Source organism: Ursus americanus, chromosome 10, assembly GCF_024610735.1.
Source record: "Ursus americanus isolate L20-20 chromosome 10, mUrsAme1.1.p, whole genome shotgun sequence".
NCBI lineage: Eukaryota > Metazoa > Chordata > Mammalia > Carnivora > Ursidae > Ursus > Ursus americanus.
The window spans coordinates 68182171-68195971 of record NC_142136.1 but is presented as its reverse complement, the minus strand read 5'-3'; positions in this window follow the sequence as shown (position 1 = coordinate 68195971).

Here is a 13801-nt window from a genome sequence, read left to right as displayed (position 1 = left end):
GAGCCCCTCAGGCCTTTATGAGGTGGTTTCCATCATCTCTACACTGAATCAAGAAGAGATATTGTTACACCCAGGGTCATACTCTATAAGAGGCTGAGAAGTCATCCAGAGTTTATTTGCATGGCTAATTCAGTTTGTCTGGCAGGTTTATATGGTGAGCTCAGACAGGAACCCAGCCCAGATAATAAAGGGCTAGTAAATAAAATAACTCAAGATTTGCATCAACATATGAAACTTTAACCTTTTTATTTTTTCCCCAAGAGAAGTTCAAGTTGAAGAGACATACAAAAGATGTACTTTTTTTTTTTCATTGTCCCCTATTCTTTGTAATCTGGCCAGAGCAGTCATAGGTGGCTGGTAGATTCTGGATTCTTCTCTCATTGCTCAGCCTAGGCCACCTTCAGTACCTTCTGTGGGTAGTTCAACTGTGGTTTGGTTCTTCTCTTTCCAAGAACATCGTGGGATAGTACTTTCCCTTTAAATCTGGGCATGGCCATGTGATCTACTTTGGTCAACAGAATAGGAGTAGAAGTGTCTTGTGTTGCCCCTTGGTGAAAGTCTTTAAGACAGAATGTGCAAATTCTTATTTTCTCTTTCCCTGCCATGGGTCCACCATGTTGCAGATGAAGGGATGAAGGCCCCTGTCTCTGAGTGAGGACATCATAGATCAGAGCCCCTTGAGAAGGACTTGTATTGTGAGCAAAAAAAGCCTATTTTTTTTTTTTTTAGAGTATTTGATAATGAAGCATCCCTGGGGCTGGAATATGTTCTTAGTTGTATTTCTCCATTTCCAGACTTACCTTTCTAAAGTTCCCTGGGGTCAACATAAAACATAAGAATGTAACAGCATGCATTAGATTGTCATACAGTTTAATCATATTCGCTGACCTACTTAGGGCGACTTCTCCTAGAAAGAACAGACACATCCCCTCCCTCATATATGTCTGTGCAACTTCTTTTCCCCAATGAAATGTGAGCAAAAGTGTTGTATTATTTGCTGTATCTTTCCCCTCCTGCTACAGCAACCGCTAATGTCCCAAGTAGAAGTTGTTCTGTCATCTTAGGTCCTAGAGTCAAAAGGACACAGAGCAGACGTACAGCTGACCCTTGATAGACGCATAATGTGAGAGAAATAAATCTTTATCACGTAAGCCTCTGAGAGTTTAGGGGTCATTTCTTACTGCAGCATAACGTGGTCTAACCTGACAGATGCATAACCTCAAACCCCTGAAATTTTGAAAACACCAGCAAATTTTGGAACTGAATATTACCATTATTGGAGAAGAGGAATTTTCAGACCTTATCCTATTAAGCCTCCTTCCCCAGAGTGGATAGAAGACTTTAACCCATATTTATCCTTATACTCAACTCTACTCTATTAGTACTCTTACATTAGTACTCTATTAGTACTCCTACAGAAAGAGGACTTGCTGATCTGGTGGAGTAGGACTTCAAGGCATTCCCTGGTCTGCGCTTTGCTAGTGAGCTGGTCTTAAAGGTCAGGATGGACAAAACGCACTTCCTTTTTTACATTCTGCCTCCACAGAACTATGCTGCTGGGAGAGTATATCAATCCCGCCCATTTGATTGCTTGGGTGAGTGGACTCACTCTGCAGTACAGACCCAGTCATCTAATATTTGGAAGGGAAGCCTCCCGGCCTCAGCGCTATTCAGCCATATTCACCGTGGGTACAGCCCCAGCCCTATGCATCCAGTTTAACGATAGCCCAGCAATGGGGTCATTGTTCAAGCAGTACTTTGGCTATTGTTCCTCAGGTGGGACAGTCAGGAATAAACCCCTAGAGGAAAGGAGGAATGAGTGGTCTATTACCCCAAATACCAACTCAAACGCTGAACAACTCCTTTCACTCCTTTAAACTTGCTATCAATTTCTTATTTGTAGGATTTCCCAAATAAAAGCAGTATTGCCAGCAGTTCACCCCGTATTATTGTTTCCAAATAGCCTTCAGCAGAAATTTACCATTGTCTTGAGGGAGAAGTAAACAGAAATAAAAGAAAGAATAAGTGCTCAGTAAAGACTCTGTACAGACCTATTTCAGATGAGCTTTTCTTTTCCTTTTAATTGGAGTATTTGGAGGGGGGAGGGGTTATTGGAAGGATGCTGGGAAATGAAGCTTTAGAACATCACGTGAGTCAACACGCACTTACCGAGCCACCTTCCCATCAGGCAGGTGCATGCTGGCTTTCCTCACAGAACTCACTTAAATATTAACACATTAATATGTTGCCTATGTAGCTCGGCCACCAGCATATAATTAAAACAAGTAGGATGAACATTGGAGAGTACCACAACATAATAGTATTTTTTAAAGATTCTATTTTTAAGCAAGTATTTCACAGTCAGATAATTTTCATAAGAAAAAGCACTGAGCCTTGAATGCCCAAAATGAATAGAATTTTCAGAAATGGAAATTGTGACTATTTAAAGTATATTCCTATTGGTTTTTTTCTTTGATTCAAGTCTTGCATGAATAACTGGGCTTTTGGCTTGTTTGGGAAGACTTTCACATTTGCAAATTAATGACCCAGTCTTAGCTGTGATGGTAATGTCCAAATACTTCATTTCAAAAACAAACCCAGATTCTGAAATTTTTAATAGCTCCAGATCCAGGATTGGACTGTCATTTATTTGTGCTCTAAAGCATAAATCCAGGACTGACAGAAAGAAAACCTAACTGAGCACAAGATCGGGGCAGTTTAAATGAAAGAGAGCAATTCACTTGATTTTAAACGGCAGTTGTTCACATGACCCAGTCAATATACCAATTTCTTCCATCTGTCATCACTGAGAAATTATGGGGACTTGAAACTATTAAAAAACTGATTTCTTGTAATGTTATTAGGCTAATTCAACAGATATATATAAGCACCTATTTTATGTGCAGATACAAAGGCAAATTCAATAGGATATTGAAACAGAATTATGATAGGATGCAATTGATGCTATGAATGTGATAGAATTATGTACAAAGGAAAAAAAGAATAATGTACAAAGGATGTGACTGGGCTGGACTGGCGGTGGGGATAGGGGACAAGGAAAAATACTAGAATTTGTTTTGCATTTTTTATCTCACATTTTAAATTTTTCTGTTTTTATGTGCTTTTAGCTATGTATCATTGGTATAGTGGCACCCATGTAATTCATAAATAGATACAGGCAGATATGTTGCATAATCGATTGTTTAGAGAGCAGTGCTAAAGGAGAACAGAAACAGGAATCACTTAATCTGAAGTGTGGAACTCGGGATGACTTCCCCAAATAAGCAATATTCAATCTGAGTCATACAGGAAGCCTGTGAGTTTGCCAGGCAGAAAGTGGGGGAACCATCTTAGTCAGAAGGAAAATATAGCAGTGTTTTCTCATATGTGTGAAAGAACATGTCACTTTTGTGAATGGAATGTGCTCTGAGAGAGTCCTGCGTCTATGATGGGACATGTGAAGGAAGGGAGAGGTAGAGACCCTGGTGGAAAGGTTGAGACCAGAGAGTGAAGAACTGAGGATGCCCAGTTCATGAACCCGTGTTTTGTGCCACAGGAAGGAGAGGAGGGGAGGAAAGAGAAGGATAATCAGACCTTTCTACTGTTCCATTGGACCAATCTGTGCGATTCTCTTCTTGGCTATGATCCTAAGACTGGGTCTCTCTCTGTTGGAGGAAGAAGGAATGAGAATGAAACAGTCTGTAACCTCATCTAACACATAAAATGTAGTTCTGAACAAGAGAAGGCCTAAGACTTTTAACAATTGAACCGTGATGAGTCCTCCAGAACTCTATAAACAAATTGATATTCTTTTTTTTTTTAAGATTTTATTTATTTATTTGACAGAGATAGAGACAGCCAGTGAGAGAGGGAACACAAGCAGGGGGAGTGGGAGAGGAAGAAGCAGGCTCCCAGTGGAGGAGCCTGATGTGGGGCTCGATCCCAGAATGCTGGGATCACGCCCTGAGCCGAAGGCAGACGCTTAACGACTGCGCCAACCAGGTGCCCCAACAAATTGATATTCTTTTTTTTTTTAAGATTTTATTTATTTATTTGACCGAAAGAGACAGCCAGGGAGAGAGGGAACACAAGCAGGGGGAGTGGGAGAGGAAGAAGCAGGCTCCCAGTGGAGGAGCTTGATGTGGGGCTCGATCCCAGGACTCTGGGATCACGCCCTGAGCTGAAGGCAGACGCTTAACGACTGCGCCACCCAGGCGCCCCAACAAATTGATAGTCTTGGTTAGCACAATATTGATCTCAGACATGTGGCTAGATAAGTATTATCTTAGAACTCACTCTTTTTTCCACTCTTAATAATATTTTATTCTCATTACTAGATATCTGTCTAAAAGTCACAAATAACCAAATCATGAAATTGAATGCAATAATCTGCAGTACTTGACAAAGTTGCCAACTTTGTATTAGCCATGGGTCATAGTTGCAAACAACAGAAGTCACTCTGGCTGGTTTAAGAAGAAAAGGGACACAAAGGTATTGGCTAGTTCAAATAATCTGGGGGTTTGGGGGATGGACATGGGGTGAGGGCATGGAATCAGGCTTGGAGGCCAGGAAGCCAAGAATGAGTCTCCCAGTCATGCTGGAAATTGATTCATCGAATCTGCTGCCAGCCCTGGATGTTGCTGCTTCCACTACTGGTGGCACCAATACTGGACCAGCCTGTTGCTGCTGCCACCATTCACTTCACAGTGTACCCGGCAGCATCCCCAGCTTCTTGTTCAGAGCCTGGGGCGCAGGTGTCTGGTTGGCAGAGTCGAGGTTTTGCCCCTGCTTCCTAGCTGCAATGCAGGGTGGGAACGTAATCAGACTCTGCATATAGTAAGATGAGGAATTTCCCAAATGTAGCAAAGGGACCCAGATGCTGGAAAGTCTAAAGAAAAGCTAAATGTCCACTTTCCAGCTCCTTTGGAAGTGCCCCAGCTTATCTTCATGGCACTTTCAAGTCTGGTTCCTGTCCTACATGTCAGACTGCTTTGTCACTAGATTCTCTTCCTGCCCTTGACTCTTCAATGAGGACAATCCCTGTAGTATTATATAAAACAGCCCTTGTGGTTTTTTTTTTTTTTTTTAAGATTTTATTTATTTATTTGACAGAGATAGAGATAGCCAGCGAGAGAGGGAACACAAGCAGGGGGAGTGGGAGAGGAAGAGGCAGGCTCATAGCGGAGGAGCCTGATGTGGGGCTCGATCCCAGAACGCTGGGATCACGCCCTGAGCCGAAGGCAGACCCTTAACCGCTGTGCCACCCAGGCGCCCCCCTTGTGGTTTTTCTTGGTTCCTGGCATAGAGCTCCTAAAACCCTTGGAATTTCCTAAGTGATAAGGGTGACAGGAGTTTCTTTTGTCGAGGCATTTCTTAGGGATCCCCTAGATAGCTTCAGGATAGAGGCTGGTTGCCAGAAAGATCAAGCCTTGATTAGAAGCTTGGAACTTTCAGTCTCAAACATCACTGCTGCACACCCCCTCTCTCCTGGGAGAAAAGAGATTGAGGCTAGAGGCTGGAGATTGAATTAATCACCAATGGCCAGTTATTTAATCTATCATGCCTATGGAATGAAACCTTCATAAAAACTCCTAAATGATGGTATTTGGAGAGCTTCCAAGTCAGTGAATACATCTATGTGCTGGGAGGCTGGTGCACCCCAACTCCATGAGGATAGAAGCTTCTGTGCTTTGGATCCTTCTGGACCTCACCTATGTACCTCTTCATCTGGCTGTTCATGTGTATCCTTTCTAATAAACTGGCAAACCTAAGCAAAGTGATTTCTGGGTTCTGTGAGTTGTCCTAGCAAAGTATTGAAACTGAAGAGGGGGTTGTAGGATTTATAGATTTATAGTTATCAGTCAGGGTGACCCTGAACTCGCAATTGGAGTCTGAAGTGGGGCACTCTGTGGGAGACTTTTCACCTACGGTATCTGACACCTCTTCCAGGTGGATCGTGACACTCACTGTTGTCAGAGACTGGCGATGTGGTGTTGCAAAAGACGCCAAAATATTTGGTATCAAGATGGAAAAAACCTAACAGCTGCCGGGATGGCGTCCCTAACTTGGTTTCCTGCCATTTGCCACTCTCTCTCTCCATTGACTCCTGTGAATTTTTTTCCGATTCTTTTGTCATTCCTTTCAAATTCGTATTTCAGCCACTGACCCTTCTCTAAGTTCCAGTCCTCTCATCTATCTGCTTATGGAATGTTTCTATTTAGATGACCCATCCTCACCTCAGATACAATTTGTCACAAAACCGAAATCTTTTGACTCAATATGTTCTTTTCCCTCACTTATCTTGCCATGGTACTTAGCGACTAGGATTCCAAACTTCAGAATCATGCTTCATTCCTTCTGGCTAATCCTAAATCTTTCTGATTTATCCTTCATGACAACTCTTGCATTCCTTCCTAATTCTGCAGCCTGGGCTTTAGTTCAGCTCCTTTTTGACTTATGCCCTGACTGTTGCAATGTTCTTCAACCCACCTCGCTGCCCTCTGTCTGTACCCTCTCCAGTGCATCCTAGACTCTGCCACCAGAGTCTTCTAAATGGGCTACCTCCATGAGTATCGCCTCTCAACAATGCTATGGTTTCCTTCTGACTATCAGAGAAAGTACACCTTTGCAAGCCTGCCATTCAAGGCCTCCCCCACCTTGCTTCAACTCCTTTACTCTGTTCTGGCATTATATAGTCTCTGATTTATCCTCAAACATTGAAACAAACTAAGAAATGTTATTGTGCAGGAATCACAGAAAGCTGTTGATTTCAGTCTTTCCAAGGTCCTTTAAATTCGATGCATGCTGTGTGTCTCCTTGCAGTCTCTTCTCTTCCATGACCACTGCCCTATTTGAATTTGTCCCCACTCTCAGCCAACCCCTGAGTGCTTCAGTGAGTCAGGGCAGCTTCCCTGAGCAGAGGCAGAGCCTGCATCTCAAGATTTGGGGTTTCCTTCTTGCTTCTCTTTCATTTTAAATCCCTCCAAAAGTGGATGTTGATAGATGTCACAAGGCAGGAAAACACAAAAAACAGGACTTGCCTGCTCTTGAAAGCCATTGACAATTGAATTGAAGCCAAATATTCCAACATCCGCTTGACTTAAAGTTACTGAAATGCGATTTCTAAAAATCGTATTTTCATTTATGTAAGACATTATCATGCCACAGCTATTTTGTTGTTATCAAAGTTGGGGAATTACAAAGGAAGTATATTTTTAGAAAAAAAAAAAGAGGTAAAAATTTGGTTCTATTTTGGCTCTAGCTTTTTCAGTTAAAACAAATGATGTCTGTATCTCTAAGGCTAACATTTCTCTTGTTGATTAATGAGAAGTCCTCAGGGCCCTGTGGCCTTCTTTTGTGGGGGCCTGGTCAGCTGAACCCTCTCTTCCCAGGGACTTGAGCCCTCACCAAGGCCAGGGCTCCTCTCCTGGGCTTGCTACTCTCCTCTCCAGACAGCTTCCTGTCTGCTCCCCCCGGCGCCATCTTTATGTGTTACCAATACAGTTTCTGACATGATTACCTGTAGCCACATTAGTCTATTGGCCCTCTTGCAAATATTTCTCTCACTTCACTTACTTTATGTCTTTTTCTCCTCTACCCCTTTCCCATTTCTACCTGTTTGGATCCTTCCCTCATTTCATGACCTCTGTTCAAATCTTACCTTCTCCCTAAAAGCATCCTTGTATATCCAACCCAGACCTTTCTTTCTCCAAAGGACACTCAAAGCTGTTCCATTCATCTGGACTTCTCCTCTAGCTGCCTTGTTCAGCAATTATTTTCATGATTACTTGATAAATAGTAAAAAGCTGTACAAAGGTCAGCTACAGAGATGTTTTTGAAGTCTTATTTTTTCTTTCTAGATAAATGGTGAGTTTCTGAAGGGCAGAGGCTGAGTTCTGAGACCTGAAACTTGCTCATACCCCTAGTGTCTAGCACAGCATCTCTTCAGAGCAGACCCTGCGGTGGTGGAAGGTGGGGGCTCAGAGGGAGTGGATGCTACCAGCAGTATCCGGCTCTCCTCTGTTCTGGCCCTGAGGACTGCACCTGCCCCACCCTACAGGGAAACCCCAGTGGAGATGACTGTTCACTGTTGCTGGAGGCCTTTGACCGCTGGTGCTTGGCTCTCCAGCAGGCGTCTCTACTACAACAATGACTGTGAAGGAGAACTTGAGTTGAGATGGCAGGCAGCCTGAGATCACTGACAATGGAGCACAGCTGGCCTGGAGGGTCGCCCGGGCCAGCAGCAGACTTGGCAGGACCAAGAAAGCCTTTGTAATTGTAAGCCACTGAAATTTTTGGGTTGTTTGTTACCACAATATAACTTGGCCCATCTAACTGATACTTATTTTAAATCCCTAATGATTAGGGGTTTAATTAGGTAACTGAAAGCCAAAGTGGGATCCTTGGAAATTCGGGACTTCAAATGCAATAAATCTACAACTAAAAAGGGAGCAATTCAGGGCAGGAGAAAGGGTTTTGGAGTCAGACCAGGGTTTGAGTCCTGGCACCCATGCTTTAAAATTTATATGTCCTGAATGGGTGGTTTTCATACCTTTTGGTCCCAGGACCCTTGTATACTCTTAAAAATTATTGAGGACCCTAAAGAACTTTTGTTTATGTGGGTCGTATCTATGAATATTTACCACATTAGTCTATTGGCCCTCTTGCAAATATTTCTCTCACTTCACTTACTTTATTAGATATAAGACCCAAGAAATTTAAACATATTAATAGATAAAAAAATAACAATACTTAACCCATCATCTGTTAATATAGTTTTATGATAAATAACTCTATTTTCCAAAAGAAAAAAAATAGGGAGAAGAGTCTCATTATTTCACATTTTTGTAAATTCTTTAGTGTTTGGCTTAATAGAAGATGAGTGGATTTTTTTCATATTTGTTTTTTTATTTTATCTGGTGGGATATATAGTTTTGGATGAAGTAAGTGAAGAAAATCCAGTTTCACAGATACACAGTTGAAAAATGGAGGGATTTTAAATAACCTTTTCATTTAATTGCAGGCATTCTTTGATACTACACCAAAACTTGAGATGATTGGGAGTTTCTCAAACATTCGTTGCCACATGGAATCTGAAGCCATATCAGTGAACTTTTGTATTGTGTTACATTCAACCTCGCTGGTCTATCGTTTACTTTGAATAGAACTTCCTAAAACCCATTCATGGTTTTGTAACATCACACGCAGGTCATTGAAGAATATTGCTTCACGGAAGTATGCAGATTTTCCAAATGTGACACACATCAGTATATGATATCAAAAAAGTGATATTTCTTACCACCACTTTTGATCTCATGGAAAAGTTTTTAAGGATTGGGAAGCTATTAAGCTCATGGTTTGCAGATACAGGTTTTCCAAAATTCAAATTTCAGGTCAAGACTTGAATTTTATTGTTGGCAACAAATACCATCCATTGTTTTCCTTGAAGTGACAGGCTCCCTTGGTTTATTTTTGAGAGAACGTTGGCCCAGTCCGTGAGGTCGAATAGGCATAGTTTGTCAGTCTAGTGACGAAAAATGGTGTTCTGTGAAAAAAGCAGCTAGTTCAGCTTGCAACTCAAGCCATCAGTCACACGAGTGCTTTTTCTTGAGATGACATTGTAGCTTGATATACAGGAGAAGTACTTTTACGCCACACCTCAGTTTCGCCACACAAAATATCGGAAAGATAGGTACTCAAGGTGTAATTTCAGAAAATGAGTAATTTGTAGTGCTTCATTAAGCAGTAACTTGGCTTTACGTTGTTGTAGCCGCTGCCTTGATTACTGCTAAGGCAATAACCCTTCTACCCACACTGCTTTTGCACCAGTGGTGGAAACACAGAGAAAAAAAACAAATAACATTTTAGTATCGCTACAAAAAGTTTTGAGAATTGAATGGAATATTGCCTTGAGAATTGAATAAAATATTTAACAAGAAGTAATGCATGTAAAGCCCCTAGTAGCGTGCCTCGTATATACGTGTTTATTACAGGTTAGCTATTACTATCCCTCTATTGATGTTGTAAGGGTATAGCTATCATTAGTAACTATAGTACTGATAATCTTCCATTTTTCCCTACCAACTCATTCCTCTGGCAGATCTCCATTCTAGTTCATTGCTCCAGCGGTCTCCTTCTGTGGTCTCTTTGCTCCAGCTGATATCTGCTCACCCACAAGAACTGTACTATTGATCTGACCTCGGTCGTGCCTTCACAGTGATCCCTTCTCTTCCTGCTGCTACCATCTTGGTTAAAGAGCATGATTTTGTGGAAAGAAACTGCCACTACAGGCAGTTCTGGCTATTGGGGTTTGACCTGCCTAAGACTCAGTTTACTACCCTGTGAAGTGGGAATGGGAATAGTTCTTTTATATGCATTTTTTGGGAGGGTTAAATGATGTAACATATTTGAAAGTTAACTGGCTGAGTGCCCAGCTAGTGTGTGTGTTCCACACATCTTGTTTTCCCTTCCTTTATCCTTTTCTCATTTTTTTTCATTTTCTGTATTTTTTTAAGTTTTTATTTTAATTCCAGTTAGTTAACATACTGTATTTTATTAGTTTCAGGTGTTCTGTTTTTGTAACCAATCTTGCTTCTTTTCCTTCCCCTATCCAATGCATCCAAAATGTTACCATTGAATTACATTTTTCATAGCGGAGCTCTTTCATGAAATCACACATGAACTGGGTACACATTACCTACTGGGCTTTCTGACAGGGGTTGCAGACTAAGGACAAAAGATACGCCTTGAGAGCTACAGTCCCATGGTGGAGGCTTTTGTCGTCACCGCTGAAGCATCTTTCCCATCTTTCCACTGCCCTTCCTGGCACACTCAATGGAAAGTCAATCTCCCTAGCATGGCATTTAAAATCCTCCTCAAGGTGGCCCAAACTGGCTTCTTCTTCCTATTTCTCATGTGCTGGTCAAACTGAACTCATCAGTCCTTGAACTCACAGCTCCCAGCTTCCATGTGACTGTGCCCCCTGTTTTCTGTTGGAATGTTCTCCTCACCTTCTCCAGCTGTAGACTGCCCATCTGTTCACTAACCCCCAGTTCACTTCCCCCGTGTGTGAGACCTTCTGTGGTCCCCCAGGGGGATGTGCTGTCTTTCTCCCTGCAGTTCTGTCACTTCATTCAGATGCTTCTTAGTTAGGGTATTTGCCATATTCTTCATGAGCTCATGGCATTTATGCACATCTGGTCCTCTCAACTGGACTGTGATCTCCCTAGGAAATGCATTTCTCTTCCCAACCTCAGTAAGCCACGCGAGGCCCTCGTACCTGCAGTGACTCTGTGACGTGTTTATTGATGGATAAGTGAAACTAATTTTTATTCATTTTGTCAAGTTTATTAACCAGGATCCTATGCCTGAAAGCAGCCGTGGTAAAATAAAGGACTACTTACCAGCAACAGCACCAAAGAACCAATACATTTCGTGTAAGCTGCTGTGCAGTCAGGGCCCACAGCTTCTGTTCTTAAAAAAAAAAAGTCTTAATAAAAACACAGCATAACTTTTTATTTATTTATGTATTTATGTATGTATGTATGTATGTATGTATGTATGTATTTATTTATTTATTTATGTCATCTTCGTTTTCTTTCATTACTTTCTGGTAGTTTCCAATACACAGGTCTTTCACCTCCTTCGTTAAATTTATCCCTAGGTATTTTATTCTTTTTAATGCAATTATAAATGGGATGGTTTCTTTCTCTTTCTGATAGCTAATTATTAGTATATAGAAACACAACAGATTTTTGTGTGCTTATGTTGTATCATGTAACTTTACTGAATTTGTTTTATTAGTTCTAAGCTTTCTGATGGAGTCTTTAGGGTTTTCTATATTTAATACCATGTCATCTGGAAATAGTGCAGATCCCACTGTTGGTGGGAATGTAAACTGGTGCAGCCACTATGGGAAACAGTATGGAAGGAAGTTCCTCAAAAAAAATTCAAAATGGATGAAAAAACTAAATGTGAAACAGGAATCCATCAAAATTTTAGAGAACACAGGCAGCAACCTCTTTGACCTTGGCCGCAGCAAATTCTTGCTAGACATGTCTCCAGAGGCAAGGGAAACAAAAGCAAAAATGAATATTGGGGCTTCATCAGGATAAAAAGCTTTTGCACAGCAAAGGAAACCATCAATAAAACTAAAAGGCAACCTATGGAATGGGAGAAGATATTTGCAAGTGACATATCAGATAAAGGGCTAGTATCCAAAATCTGCAAAGAACTTATCAAACTCAGTGCCCAAGAAACAAAAAATCCAGTCAAGATATGGTGATGGGTATTAAGGAGAGCACGTATTGCATGGTGCACTGGGTGTTATACACAAGTAATGAATCATGGAACTTTACATCGAAAACTAGGGATGTACTCTATGGTGACTAACATAATATAATAAAAAAATTTTTTTTAATAAAGAAAAAGATATGGGCAGAAGACATGAACAGATATTTCTCCAAAGAAGATGTATAAATGGCCAACAGACACATGAAAAGATGCTCAACATCATTCATCATCAGGGAAATGCAAATCAAAACCTCAATGGGATACCACCTCACACTGGTCAGAATGGCTACAATGAACCACTCAGGAAACAACAGATGTTGTGGTGGATTTGGAGAAAGGGGAACCCTGTTACACTGTTGGTGGGAACGAAAACTGGTGTAGCCACTCTCTAAAACAGTATGGAATTTCCTCAAAAAGTTAAAAATAGAACTACCCTATGACCCAGCAATAGCACTACTAGGTATTTACCCAAAGGATACAAAAATAGGGATGCAGAGGGACACCTGCACCCCAATATTTATAGCAATGATGTCCACAACAGCCAAACTATGGAAAGAACCCAGATGTCCATCAACAGATGAATGGATAAAGGAGTTGTGAGATATGTATATATATATATATATATGTATATAATGGAATACTACTCAGCCATCAAAAAGAATGAAACCTTACCATTTGTAACGATGTGGATGGAACTAGAGGGTATTATGCTAAGTGAAATAAGTCAATCAGAGAAAGGCAATTATCATATGATTTCACGCGTATGTGGAATTTAAGAAACAAAACAGATGAACATAGGATGAGGGAATGAAAAATAAGATAAAAACAGAGAGGGAGGCCAACCATAAGAGATTGTTTTTTTTTTTTTTTAAAGATTTTATTTGTTTATTCGACAGAGATAGAGACAGCCAGCGAGAGAGGGAACACAAGCAGGGGGAGTGGGAGAGGAAGAAGCAGGCTCATAGCGGAGGAGCCTGATGTGGGGCTCGATCCCATAATGCCGGGATCACGCCCTGAGCTGAAGGTAGACGCAAACCGCTGTGCCACCCAGGCACCCCAACCATAAGAGATTCTTAACTATAGAGTACAAACTGAAGGTTGGTGGAGGGAAAGAGGGTGGGGGATGGGGTAATTGGGTGATGTGCATTAAGGAGAGCACTTGATGTAATAAAGACTGGATTTTTTTTTTTTTAAAGATTTTATTTATTTATTCGACAGAGATAGAGACAGTCAGCGAGAGAGGGAACACAAGCAGGGGGAGTGGGAGAGGAAGAAGCAGGCTCATAGCAGAAGAGCCTGATGTGGGGCTCGATCCCATAACGCCGGGATCACGCCCTGAGCCGAAGGCAGACGCTTAACCGCTGTGCCACCCAGGCGCCCCTAAAGACTGGATTTTATATGCAACTGATGAATCACTAAATTCTACCCTTGAAACTAATAATACACTATATGTTAATTAATTTGAATTTAAATAAATAAAAAGTAAAAATAGAACTATGATATGATTCAA